We start from the raw sequence: 15,240 nt of genomic DNA, 5'->3' as shown, positions 1-15,240 counted from the left end.
AACTTTCAGGCTTGTCACCCTCAGGGCACCAGCCATCGAATAGGCAAGAAAGGGGTTTTCTCCAGTGGGGAACTCTGTAAAAACACAAAACAGAAGGACTGGAAACTTTCCCCGGGAGTCTCCAGCCACCTCAGGTCAAGCCGTTCAGCTGAACACTGGCGGTAATGAAGGGCAAGCAACAGTTGCCACACCAGTTCTCAGTACATAATAACCTGCCTTTTCAGTACCTTTTTACAAGGTGTTGGACGAGTAATGGGAAGATGAAGGGAAAAAAGTCAGACCGCTGTGGCCCCTTTGCCCTCCCTGGATTTTTAAGTAAATAACCTATTTGCATGAAAGCCTTCGCAGACTAAAAGCACCTCTGAAAACCTCTTAAGCGTGGCCTAGCAGAGCACAACTGAGGCAGCAACACGAAAGTTCCTAATGCTACGTCGCAGGACCTTTTTGTTATTATTTTAAGCTGGCTGCAACAGAAGGGAAATGAACTCACACTACAGTTCCTGTTCGCTGGAATCCCCTGAGAACGAGACATTTGAAGTAAAGTTTCAGAAGGGAAAACTCCCGCCCCCTCCTGCCCCCCCCCCCCCCCCCCCTTCCTCCAATCAGGAGTAGGGTGAAAATGCACCCATTGTACCCCAAGGCTGATGCTGGTGGGTGAAGGTCCCTGGGCCAGCAGGCAGGTGAGAAGTCTCCAGCACAGCCCTAGCCCATCCTAGCTCTCTACTTTCTGCAGTTAATTTAACAGGTACATATTAGATGTAAATCACTCCTTTTTTCCTTTTTTTTTTTTCTTGGTTCTCACATATTACAGGGCAAATTCTTTATGTGGCTGCCCAAAGGTGCAGCACAATAGGGAATTGTTCTATTAACCAGGGGGTGGGGGTGGGGGTGGGGGGGAATGTGATTAAATAGGAGCCTACCAGAATAAGGGCTTATCTGAAAAAAGACTTTTTCTACAATTCCCCTTTCCTCCCTTAGTCAAGGTAGTCACAGAAGCCTGAAGAAAACAAAGCAAAGGCCCATTCCATGGGTTACCTATTACTGGCAACTCTGGGAATACCCCACATATTTTCAGTTCAGTCCCACGCCTCTAAATTCTCTGAGCTGTAACTACAAAGCGAGGGACCAGAGCCTCTTAAAAGCCTTGTTTGGGTAATCATCCAAATAACAAAAAAATAGGGAAGCTGAAACAAAAGAACTTTCAGATTTCTTATCCTGCTGCCAGGGTAGGTTTTAAGTAACCTGATTTTGGCATTATGAACATAAGCCCAAAGACATAAGTCCATAAAAGTATTTCCTTTTGCTTTGTATCAGGTTATATATGCCATGAAGAGGGGATTTTCTTATATCCAAAGGACCAGGAAAATTTTTCAGTCCCTAACAGATGTTCAAGATGTATTTGGCATAAAAATCAAATCAGTGAAGAGTTTGCTAGAGAATAATTAATATTCAAATAACTTTTTATTGGCATAGGTAAAATGAAATAGTTTTATCTACAGAGTAATATTCACTTTTCTCTTCATTATGAAAATAAATGGGAACTCGACAATATTTGTAGCTGTTTTATGACTTCTGAATAGTCATCTCAGTTTAAATTTATTCAAATATTAAAATACCATGTAAATTGCTCCTCTTCTACTAGCAAATGCAAAGTAGTTTTCAACCAAATATATGTAATGTGGGAACTCTGTCCCTCAATGCAAGTAAACCAAAATGTTTGTTACATTCATGTAGCTATGCAAAGAATCGTAGGATAGACTCCAGCATAATAAGAAGACATTTTCCCCACAGCTGAGGGGGAAAAGAAGGCTTTCAGTCTATGCACTTTTACAATTGGGCTAACCAAAACCAGGAAGAAAGTAAGTGAAGTGGGTGTATGATGAAGTCTTACAAAGTAATAAAGGGGAGAATCTTAAGAATGAGGAACATTGCTCTTTACTAAAAACACCATAAAGAACTGAATACATGCTGTTTCACTTGGTATTCAATTAATCTGTAGAACCCAAACCAAAGTATCATAGGGGGTAAAAAGACTTAGTGAGTTTATACAAATACATACACAAAACCATAAAAATACATGGATATTTCTCTCAGTAAGAGAAGGGGCATGGTTTTCCATTCCTCGGCACATAAATAGTCTCTGAATAGAGTACAAATAGTAGCAAAACATTTCAGAAGGACAGGTTAATTTTGTAGGCAGTGTTGACACAACAATTCTGTTAGCTTGCCCTTAAACTTCCAAAGTGCCTCAAACTATCTGTATCTGTATGTACACGTCTTTAGTTTTCTTTAAACTCCAGCTCTGATCTTCCAGGAATATCGGGCCAACATTCCAGACGAGGGCCCTGGCACTTCCCAGCATGCCATGTAGACATAAAAAGCAACCACTACTCAAGTCTTGAGTATGATCACCTTCTAATCATGCTTTCTTCATGCAAAAATCTAAAAGGTGAATAGCTGGTAACATTGCATTTTTTCACTGTGAGCTGTTAAGCTCAGCCAAATAGTTTTCCAACAGTATCTTACCCCTAGGAGAATTAATTAATGAATGACAGATAGTTCAGTTTGCAGGACTCATTTTCTGAAAAGACATCCATAAAATACATCCTTAGAATACATATGTACTGAACTTGCAATCATCAGAAAGACATGTCAGCAATTCACTCTGGTATTTAAGGAAAGAAAGGGAATTATAAATACTAGAGTATCACCTGCCACCTGGGTAAACTTACTAAACAATAAATCTGGATGCAGTTCTTGGGTGCTTGATCAGAAAGCAGCTCAAGGTTAATAAATGGAAATGTTTCATCTGCCATCTTCCAAAGCAGCTCACACTGAACGTTGTATATATCTCTTTGGCAGAAATACTGCAGCACAGCAGTGCTTTAAACCCAGCTTTAACCCATCTTTCAAACCCAGCTTTAACCATATGAATCCATGGGTACAGTTTCAAATTAATTTCTTACATGCAAGAAGGAGCAGGTGCGCTACCGCTCTGTCCTTTCTTTGCTTATCTGTCTTACCCAACACTTGGTTCCAGTGCCTATCTTACACAGTCTCTGGGATCTCATCTGATCTCCTGGTAAGCTGACATAACTCGTTCAAGTTCCAAGCCAGCAACAAAAGTTTGTTCCTTCTGTTTTGGGCTCACTGGTGAGGTAAGTTGGCTTACCTCTGGATCAGACAAGATCAGTCAGACAGTGTGACTTCCAGAGCTGATGCAAGGGAGGAGCTGAACTATAAGGAGGACTAAGAGAACAAAAGAGAGGAAGCAAAGTGAAAGGAGGACTTGGAAACAGAAGGAGGGAGCAAGACCTCCTCCTTTCGCTGTGTGGTAGTGTGGCTCAGCAGCTCGGTGAAACTTGTTCTAAGAGTGGGCTTTTATGAAATGACTTCATCTAATCTAATGGCATGCTGTCCTTAAAAGTGGGGAGGTCCCATTCCTCTCCCACCAGCCACAGACCCCTGACCCTTTCCTTGTGTCAGGTCTGGCTGTCAACAGACTTAGTGCTCACACCATTCAACTTTTTAAATGGATGGAAAATGGACTTGACACAGGAAAGTGAATAAAGAGAGTTTGGTTGGGCTAACTAGATAAATTGGCTTATTGAGGTGTCAGACAATTGACAGGACTGGCATGTGAGGAGAGAAACAGGACCACTGTGGCCAAGAATGTGGGCAGAGAGATGCGGCCAAGAGTGTGGGCAGAGAGATGTGGGAGGAAGATGTCTTGTCTGAGCAGCCCTGAGCAGCTGGATTGGCTCAGCCATGTTGTGTAACTTCATTCTGGCTGCAGCAGTGAGCAGCTCAATGGAGGCGGCAAAAGCTGCCTTAGGAACAGAATAAATTGCCCGTTCCTTGCTCTAGATTACTGTGCATAGGCTGCCTCTGGTACCTTGGCTGCCTCATTTTAAACCATCATAAATATTTGTGTCTACTTTAAGTACATCTGAGTATATGAATACAAGACACTAACTACATGGTCCAATAGAGTAAGAGGGAAAGGTCAGTGCTGGGATTATAACTGGTTAAAAGGTGGGAAACTGGGTGATCCATCTTCAGAGAAGCTATGGTTTTGTGCTACTCAATTTACTCACTAGACAAGATTTGCAGAAGGGAGTCAGAAGACTGGTGGCTGATGATAAACTGGCAGGTGAAGGTCATGTTCATGCGTGCAGAGTAATACACTAAGAAGAAAATCTAAACAAACCTTTAAATTTACTGTCACATCTCAGAAATGTAATTTACTTGGGGCAGTTCACACAAAACCTTAGGTCAATGTTCTGTACTGGTAAAACCAAACCCCAAACCAAACAAACAAAAAAAGAGAGTTAACAATTAATAAGGAAGGAATACAGAATGAAGTGGAAAAACTCATTATGACACTGTAAACTTTCATTCTGAAACTACATTTTGAATACCCCAGGTACCCCATCTGAAAAGGGGGGGTGGGGCGTGGGGGGAGCAAATGGCAGCAAAAGAGTTTTAATATACAGAATAGCTTAATATGTGAGGAGAAATCAAGTAGAGAGATAAGACTTGAATCTGAAAAAAGGTGAATATCTCATTATTATTGAAGTCTATAATAATCTGTATCATAGACAAAATAAATAGGGAGCAGTTGTTTTTCACTGTATAAGTACAAGGGCCTGATGAAAGAGATAGCCAGACAGCAAAGTTAAAATAAACACACACAAAAAGATTTTAATTGTAAGTAAATGACAGAATTGCCCTCTGACTGCAAGAGTCAGGGAGTACAAAAGCACAAAAGAATTAAAAAAAAGAGATTAGGCAAAAACATGTGGCCAATATAGGTCACAGAAAAATCACTGGATTTCTTGGGTATTTATCACCTCAGTCCAGCTGTTTCTCAAACCTTTCCTCCTTTTCCTTTCCTTCCCCTACAGCCCACTGACTACTGGCGTAGCCTTAAGTACAGTAAACCTCACAGGTTACTTTTGACTTATAGATTGGGTCCAGATGTACCACCAGCTCAGCTGCTGTGACCTCTGTAGAGGGCTTCCATGTATGGAGTTTCCAGTGCTTTAATGTAGCAGCAGACAAAACAGGCAGCTTGTCCATCTGAAAGCAGGTTTTATTTTTTATTTTCTACAGATCCCAAGTACTCCTAAGTGTTGCTAAGGCAAGGAGCAACTCCCCAGATACAGAGTCAAGTTGTTTGCCTGCACATGACTGTCCCAGTCAGCACATTCTTCATCCAGCCCCAAATCTCTTTCTCTCCGTGCTTTCATTAGGTACTGAGAAAATGCCCTGTGACTGAATTTACCATTTTCTCCATTTCCAACACTCTCCTCTTTTGTGTGCACCCACTCTTTCTGTAAGGGTGTAAAGGTTTGTCAGCTAGGTACTTAACAATCTGCAATAAAGAGGCTGAAGAAAATTAAGTGAGCATTGAGTTTTATGAAAGCATATCCTTCTGTTGCAGGGTCTATTAAATATAATGGTCCAAATAAGCTTTCAGCTCTGAAAATCCTTGAACTGCTGATTAGCTGATGCTGTGAGTAAAAAGACTACGTCATACTTGTCTTGCTTTTACACTCTTCCCTAAACATTCCCTAGTGCCCACTGTCAGGGACAGGATATGATGCCAGCAAGGCATTTGGTGTGATCTAGCAGAGCAGCTATTCTGTTAATGATTGGATGTAACATGACAATGACTCCTCTCCTTCTTACCTTTCTCCAGCTGTCTAGGAGATCATTTTTCTTCACTCTGCAATTTTGATTAAAATGTGTTAAGAGACGTGAACTAAATTCTCAGCTCCTACAGATTTGCACAGTAATCATGGAAACAGCAGACAGGGTTAAATAAATCTAATACCCTTTACTTGTTTTTTTTTTTAATTCTCTTATGAAACGTATATTATTAGTTTTCACAACAGTTTTTGCAGCATGCTATTGTGGCATCTAAATCAGTCAAAGAGAATAGTTAAGGTGAACTGCTGTGTACCAAGCTGCCATACCTGGATCAACGATACTTGGTGTAGGGGATTTATCGCAAAACCTAAACCTGATCTGAGCACAGCTCCAGGAACCCTAGCTCAAACTGCATCTGTTGTGAAAGGCACCTTGGAAACACACCAGGTACACCACAGAGATTTACTATTACTGGAAGGATTTAGAAATTGAGGAGACACAAAGAAAATAATTTTCCTTATTTGAAAATACGACAAAAATACTTTTCTGACACAAATACAGGGTTCTAAATATCTTTAATAAAACTTTTTCTAGATAGCATTTTTTTCTTTCAAAAGATATCTGCTAAATCTGCGTAATGTACTATAACCTACTTCCATGTTCTGAGAAAAGTTGCTTATTCTTATGCTGCCTACATACAAGGGTAAGCAATGACAGTCCTTGAAGCGCTAAATGAGAAAAAATGAGCACAGGATTTGTAGAAAAGCAATTGATGGTATTATTTTCAATGTTTGGAAGACTTTTAAACACACAGAAAGCAAAGGAATACAGGAAGAATCTATGGAAATATTCTCAGAACAGTCCTCAACTTTAAACCTCCATTAATCATGATATGCTTCACACTCCAATATGTGATTAATAAAAGGAATATTAATTGTATGCCTTTTGGTCTGCAATGCTAATTTCTGTCCCATTCATTTCATATTTCATGGTTTTCTGAGTTTTATATTTAGTTAGGACTCTCACAAGATCTTGGTTCACACAGTAGGAGAATAAATGGTTTCAAACCACGAACTGGAGAATAACATTATTGTTCCTTCTATTCCTACTTAAATTTTGATCACATAAGCTTTAAGAAGGACAAGGACCATGCTTCCACCAGACAGCCTCAGAGGTAAGGAGTGTTCATGGCCTAGGCATAGATCTTACCTCTTTTTTTGAATCTTGTATTGAAAATTGCTTCCTAACAGGGCGATACATTCTCACTGGAATTAAAGATCACCATTGACATGCTCATGGCCAGGTTTGATTCCTCAAATACACATATATACAGAGGTAATATTTTCTTTTTCTTGTGGCTGTATTTTAGAAGCCTCTTGCTCAACTGAGTTGGATCAATTGTTTCATTATTTAATTTTGGGTCATTGTTTAATATTTCAAAAGAGGAACTCGTTTTTAGGTAATTTAAGTAGATTTTACAGTATTTAGAAGAACTGACTTTTGCCACTGAAAATAATTTTCAGAAAGAAACAAGCCTCCCAGTGTGCTCTTATCTGCTGAATGAGAACATCTTTTAGAGACAAACATCTGAGACAAATGCCCCCTGGAGGTGTGCACTACTCCAGTCATTACGGAGGCAGTTTGCAAGTGCTTTAATGCCAGTCCCTGAGATCCTGTCAGTACCTGCATCCATTAAGCCTATCACTTTTCAACTTTACACCAAAAGCCTTGATATTGTTTTCCTGATGTACACTTCCAGCGTGCCTGTTCTCGTCTTCCTGCACAGAGAGAGGTATCTTCTCCAGATGTTGGCTCACATGTGGGCCAGACATACATTAAGATGCAAGCCCTCTTCCCTTGCTAGATTTCAGCCATGCATGGAAAATATTCAAACCCTACCTAAATGGCAGAATAACTCCATCCCTGCAGTCTGTTTTAACGAAGGACAGAAACAAATGTTTACACCCCGCTACCCCCATCTCATCTCATCTAGGGGAACATGGAAAGTATCACAGATAATTTCACAGTGGCAGAAAGCTGCTGTTTCATAGTATTACACTGGCACACTGCCAGTTCATGAATTACTTTTAAAGGAAATTAGGGCATCGTGAAGAATAACAAATCTTCTAATATACAACATATGAAAATTCTGGGCTGAAGCAGCTTCTAAATCTTTCTCTCACTCCATTTCTTATTTAAAAAAAAGAAGAAAAATCAGCAAGGTAGGAATCTGCATATGATGTAATACCTGGAGACAATTAAATTCACATTTCTGTGTGGTTTTGAAGCTTTTTCATAGAAGCCAGTGGGAGTTTTGCTTGATCAAGGCCTTCTTACACAAACGAACAACTGCAAATGTGTTAGGAAAGACTGATCTCTGGGTCAGCGAATCACAAGTGGTTTGTCTCCTTTAAACCTCTTGGGACTGTTCGGTAATTCATAACCAAAAGAATTTCTTACTTTCATCCTAGCTGGAAAGCAGATTTATTGCACAGAACATTAACTTAAGAATAAACCTGGTGTTAACTTCAGAATCAAGCAATTCAAATAGGACCAATTTAAGACAGAAATGAAAAAAACCAACAACAAACCAAAAACCATAAAAAAAACCCCTGTATTGAGCTTACTCTCCAGATGGGGCAGAATATTTATGTTGTATTGTCTAGTGTCTTTGTCTATTTAAAAAATAATAATACAATCAAAACTCTCTTAAGTCCTTCAGAAATCTAAGACACATTTGCTCTCTCACAGATTTAGCTTAGTTCCAATAAGGAACATAGGTTTCTAATGAAAGTTTTAGGAGCATTTTACATGCTTGAATGTTTCTGTCAGAGATGCCAGAGATGGCATTCCATACCAGTTAACATCAGGAAGATTTTCAAAGGGCTAAAAGCCATGTGGGGTATATGCGTGCATCTGACAGACCCAAAAGAAGCAGCAGGATGAGACAGTTTACATAGCAGAGATACATATGTCAAGATGCACATCTTGTCCTGAAGATGTTAACTGGTGTATAATTCCTCACAACGGAGGCTTACTTCTTTGTAAATGATTGCTCTTCTGAAACTCTTTTGTGCCTCTTGGTCAAGTATATATTTTTCCCCACCTAACTTATTTCAGCATAAAAATTGCACAAGGCCCAGGAAGCTAAACGCTACAGGATAAAAGGAATGCATTCCACTGGTTTCTTCCCTACCCCGCTGGCTGCTAGTATCCTCATTCCTGAAGCAGTATGAAGGAAATACAGTTACCTAATAAAAAGGTATAGAGGCTTGTGACTTTGCATTACCTCAGTCCAAATCCAAAAAGTTGTTTAGACAACTAACTCCCACTGCTTTTAATATGTATGGATACTTTTGCTATTCAAGCCTAGCTCCCTTGTGCTAGAAGTTGTAGCATTATGGGGGAGGTGGTCAGTCCCTGACTGTGACTATGACTGTGCAGGCCTGTGTAACGATTTGAAGGCCTTACTCAAATAAATTCTAGTTGGTTGGGCACCTAAATATATGACTGGGACACGTACACTATCAGCTACATAACCACAAAGGATATGATCTGGCAGGAAAGTGCTGCCATTGAATTATATATGCAAAAGTGCAGGTTCAGCACTGCAAATATGAATGACATCTAGCAGCAGTGTGTGGTGGCAGCGGGGAGCTGCAATGGTTGTCACGCCTGGCGGAGAAGTGTCCTATTCTCTTACCTCCTCTGTAGTGACAAATGTACAGGATCACCCAGCACAGGCTATCTGAAGTCAGCATTACATCTGAACTACCTTTTAGAAACAAATGTGAAATAATAGCCAACTCCTTATCTCTGTTTCTGAGAAACTTTGGAGAGTAGTGAAGTGGTCAATGTTGTCCTGTGTTCTCTAGCTGAGTATCTGAAAACCCATAAAGAGGATTAATCAAATGCATCTGCCACTTTAACTGAGGCAGTGGTCCCTGAGGCACATCCTTTTTCTCTGAGGCAGTGGTCCCTGAGGCACATTCTTTTTCTCGGTAGCTTTAGACCAGGGGTCCTCAAACTACGGCCCGCGGGCCAGATACAGCCCCCCAGGGTCCTCAATCTGGCCCCTGGTATTTACAGACACACACACACACCCCCGCCGGGGGTTGGGGGGGAAACCAAGCAGCCGCAGATAACTGCCTGCCACTGCATCCGCGCGCTGGCCCCCTGGTTAAAAAGTTTGAGGACCCCTGCTTTAGACTATAGGGAGTAGGAGCTACCTATACTTGCTGTACTTGTGTAAGCCTGCCACAGGTAACGTGCCACACCTGCTAGATTTTCAAACTTCTTCACACCTTTTAACACCCCTTAGCTCCATAGGGATGCTATAACATTATTCTTCTGCATTAAGACTTCAGGTGGCTGTTTGCACAACAGCCTGTGTAAAAAACCCTTTTCCCTTTAGTGATATTCATTGAAACAGGGGCAGAGAGATTCACTTTCAATGCTTTACCTTGCTCATAAAGATATGGCCCTATGGAGTGAGGCTATTGCAGCTACATCTATGCAAAGCTATCCTTTACTTGCTAGCCCTAACAATGAGTATCAAGCTGTCTCACTAGTTACCAAGCTGGAGCACTTGTTTATCCAGGAGAGACTGGGGACAACAAGGAGCAAAGGAGGAAGAAACTGAAGTTTGTCTCTTTGCTCTAAATATTTATTCCTGATTTTAAAAGGCTTCATTTTTACTTAAATCAGTAATGTAAAATGTTACAGAGCACCACCAGGTAAATGTAATGCTCTTCAAACCTACTTGTAACCTTCAACTGCTAACATGTTTTCAGTCGCTGCCCGAAGTATTCCATAGGTATCTCACCAAAATCAAGAGTTGCAATCCAGGCCTCACTGTTTAAATCAACAGTTCATGTTCCTCAGTGTGGGTACATGAAATTTACAGATACAGACAAGCTTAAGTTTTAGCATTTGAGTCATGCTAGTCATGTTCTTAAAATTAGGCATGTATGGAAGTGTTTGCAGGATTGGGGCTACATCATCGAGTGATTAGAAAACAGTCCCCTCTGGGTCTCAATTAAACATGGCTCCAGTAGCACAAATCAATGCACCAGGGGGGTGGTTTGAAGCTGAGATCATGTCTACAGCACAAGGCATGGCTGACATCAGCATGTTAATCTGGGGTGTGAGCATGCTGTGCTTACTGGATCCCCTAGTTTACCTGCAGTTACGACAGCACAACTGTTTTCTTGCCAGTCTAGCATATTTCTGTCAGGAGGAAGAGGGGGGAGAGAGGGAGAGGAGTGACTAAACCAAAATTTGATGCCATTATGATATGGGTGGCGATCACAGATGTGGAACTACTGTCATGAGACCTGTCCAGGAGGATGCACTGCTCTGGATGGTTTTGATAAGGGATAAAAGTAAAGATCACAGCTCTTCAGCATTCCCTGTGATAAGCCTTACCAGTAAAAAGAAGGCTGATACAGGCTGCCACAGATGACAAACACTTTTTTTCGCCCCTGAGCAGTGTGTATTTATGAGCTGTATTCTAGTTTAGACATAGCTATAGTTAATCAATGTTTGTAAAGTGCTGAAATTGAAAGGTGTTATGCAAATGCAAAATATTCTTCAGATGCAAAGCCTTATTTTATTTTTCAGAAAGGTTGCTTGCTTTTTTGTCAGTTATGTTTTTGCTTATGTTGTAAATGATTGGTTGCCTCTGTTTGCTGTTGTAACATGTATTCTTATTACTACTTTGTTTGTCTTTATTGGGATGTCTGCTTTTCAGTCTCCAAGGAATTTCTTAATGCTATGCATGCAAATTTCAGTTCACAGATGTGCAAATTACATAGATGATTTCCATCCCTCATAGGTAAAAAGGGTGGAAGTTACAGAAGGGGTGTATACTTGGAATATGCATGCTGGCACAGCACTGAAACCACAGCTCTTTGAATTCATATTTTGCTTCTGAGGATTACTCCTAAATCAAAACCAATCAGATTTAAAAATGTTCTTTTAAATGGTCTACTCATAAATGGTCAAACCAAGTACCTTGTATATGAAGAATAAATTTAAAAGTAGTGCTTCTGCCCTGCTTGATAAAATTTTCTAAAGAAGGAAAAATAACTAACAAATTGAGTAAGGGAAACACTTCTATAAAATAAGGAAGTGATTCTTAGGCTTTTCTTATGTTGCAGTAGAAGAACTGTGGAAGACTGCTCATGATTCTAGAGGCTCACTTTTACTAAAAAAAAAAAAAAGAAAAAAAAAAGAAAAAGAAGAGGTTGCAGCTTTTTAGGAAACCTCTTAAGGACTCCTGGAAAAAAAGCCCATATCTGACCAAGATAAAGAACTCAGCATAATCTCACTGATTTACAGTAATAATAACATGTTGCCTCTCTACTGTGCACAGAAGAAATACTCCTCAGCATTTTTAACTAAAAATCTCTTCATGCCTGTGTGATTATAAATAACTACTTAAACTGAAATTGTCTCTTGGGTATAAGGAAACAGCAAAATTATTTAAGAAACTTGTGAAGGTGGCAGGAAAGACAAAATAGAATGATTTAAAGAGTTTCAAAGTGCAGAGTCCAGTTCCTACGTACGTGACATGATTAAACCAGTGCAATACAACAGTGCACACTGCATGCCTTCAGTTACCATGTTCCAGGGAAAACTGAAGAATTGCAGACAAAACATGAATATCATGGGGAAAAGAGAGTCACCCTCTGAATTCAGATCAATTTAATTTTGCTCTTTCAGAAATTGTGGATAATCATTGGTATCTGATCAGTCCAACAGTAACACTATTAAAACAGTAATTTTGCATCTTGTAACTATTTCATCTGTTTAACACAGAATTTCAAAGTGTGATCATTCTGATGAACAGTGGATTACATGAATATGCAATCTTCCACAAAGTTATATCAGGCTTTTCACCCATGTCCATTGTATTTATTATATCCTGACTCTTAAATTAATATATTCATAGCCCACTGGAGAGAAATGTAAAATTGATTAACTTAAGTATTTGGGGAAAATATGTAATCAGAACGATGCAGTCTGGCCTGGGAATGCATTGCTGAGAGGTGAAAGTAAGGAGGAGGTGCCCAAAGCATAACTCCCATGACACACTGTGGTGGCACTTCTAACTGCACTGTTTGCTTTCTCACATAGGTGGATTCCAGTAAAAGAAAAAAAAAGAAAAAGAAAAAAAAAAGACATAGAAATTAGGAGTAGGAGGGAAGATTATCTTCTTATGGTCTTTTTTATTGAAAATTACTTTTCCTAAACAATTTCAAAACAGTAACATATACATAGAACCAAAAGGCTCACATATTTGGTGGTTTTAGCTGTAGGTGTATAGACGCATACATGTTGTATTTGCTTTATAGCACTGGAAACACAGAGTCTGTTTTTTCATGAGAAGGGTTAGAGAATGTCAGAGTCCTGAAAATGTAATGGCTGTGCTTTAATGGGGAAAAAAATGAAGTCAAGAGAAAAGTTGATACTTCATTCTTCTAAGATGGTACTTTAAAATTTTCTGTGATTTGAGAATCATGATCTACTGTGGTACTGAGATGTTGCTGTTTGAAATGTCAAAGCATCCAGAAGAAAAGCTCTGCCTGCAGGTAGACCTCGTGTAGAGGTTACACTGAATGCCACTTTCAGTTTCAGACTCTGGAACTTTAAAAGATAAAGAAATAGCTCATTAGATGTCCAAGAAATTTCTGCTGATTTGCAGCTCCTTATAAAATGTGGCATAGATTTGCTGCATATTAAGATATATGGTTCTGCTGATTTGCAGCTCCTTATAAAATGTGGCATAGATTTGCTGCATATTAAGATAAGCAACAATATGGTTGCTTATATGTTTGGGATTTTTCTACAGCAATATTGAATATTTTTCAGCTGACTCCTCAAGTGTTCCTTAAAATGCACAATCTCACAAGTCTAAAAATTCAAGTCACAGAATGGCTAAAGGAGACTGGGTTTAAAGTAGAGAGGTTGCTTAATGTCTTACTTAGGAATAATCCAGTGTGTTAAGCACCATCTCCTTTTTACTTTTGAATTTTTTTCTGATATCATCTGCAGCAAGGTGATCTCTGGGATTTTCAGCAGTCGAATACGCCATCATTTTTTGAGCATCACTGTCCTGACTAAACAGAATAAAAGCCCTAGACCTATTTTAAGCTCAGAGAAAGAGAAGCTGAGAACTCACAATGTCTGAGAAATTCAGCTGCAGTGTCTGACTATGCTTTATGCTTTACATGTGCTTTGAGTACCCTTCCCTGTCTGTCCTGCTGCTATGTTTGACTTATTGTCCCTTGACGTAACATGGAATTAATTGGAGTCACCAGTTTTCTGCCCAGCATATTAACCTAAACTACTGATAACCTGACTGTTGTAGGGGCAAAGCAGCTTAACTACCACAACTAAATTCAAATTTGAGATCGTGAGTGAGCATCTGGAGCCAGTTTGCTATATGAAATTTGATCTTGCTGACCACCTCCAGAATCATTCCTCTTCTAGTTTCCATACTTCTGTAACTACCACAAGGTTTGGCTAAAAAACATAAAAAAATCTAAAAATCCACGAAAAATTCTCAGACAGTAATACATTTAATGACACAATTGAACAGCTTGAATTGCCTTCATTCTCACTGTGTTTATTTCTGTTCCCTAGGCAGAAGACTGCTAGCTGGAACCTCCAGGGTTCCTTATTATAGTCTCCAGTACCTTCTACTGCAGGATCATTAGCAGAATGGCTTCTCCTTCTGTTTGGTGATTACAGCTTTTGTGTTTGGTGCCATCCATATGTTATGATGGTAGTTTTATGTTCCACTGACAAAGTAAATAGAGGCTCCCGTATATGTTCTTTCATGAATCTGACATTTGCTTGTTGTTTCATGATCTACAGATGCCTCACACTTGCAAATGGAGATGATTTATTGGCCTGGACAGGCTGTTTAAATCGTATGTTGAGGGAAAGTAAAGATAAACTGAGTTTCTGAAGCTGAGTGGCACTGATGAATAGTTCTAAATGTTTTCTTTGGCTGAAGAATATTTAAAAAGAAAGCAGAAGAGAAAAAGAGGGACAGATCTGTGAATAGAGGGGTTTTCTTGTAGAAGGTTCTCTAGAGCACATTTCTCACTAGGAGAAATGTGGTATGAAGATGACTTGAGGAAGTCAAGGTGATTTAGGGAATTAATAGTTGAAAGGGTTAAAATTCTAGTATGCAATTCTTAATGGAGCAATAGAACCTACAGATGTAGGAAAGAGGTAGAAAGTGTAAGTAAAGGAGCATCTGAGAAACAGAACACAGTTCAGTTCTGCTGAGAAAAAAACATTAATTCTCCAAAATCAGTTGTGCCTGATCCAGGGGACTTGAAGATAATATGTCAAGAACATTCAACGTGATAAGAAAGCAAAGAAGATTTTTAACACTGAAGTTTCTGCCTTGCCATTTTTGGGGGTGGGGGTGGGGGAGGGCGGGGCGGGGGCGAGGGGGGTAGAAAAGAAAAAGAACAGGTGAAAATGGAGCAATGACAAAAAGGATTATGGCCATACATACCATACATTAATCCTCTTGAAATCACTACTAATTAGTATTTCAGCATT

Source organism: Falco biarmicus, chromosome 5, assembly GCF_023638135.1.
Source record: "Falco biarmicus isolate bFalBia1 chromosome 5, bFalBia1.pri, whole genome shotgun sequence".
Classification (NCBI taxonomy): Eukaryota; Metazoa; Chordata; class Aves; order Falconiformes; family Falconidae; genus Falco; species Falco biarmicus.
Note: the sequence above shows the minus strand (reverse complement) of the source record.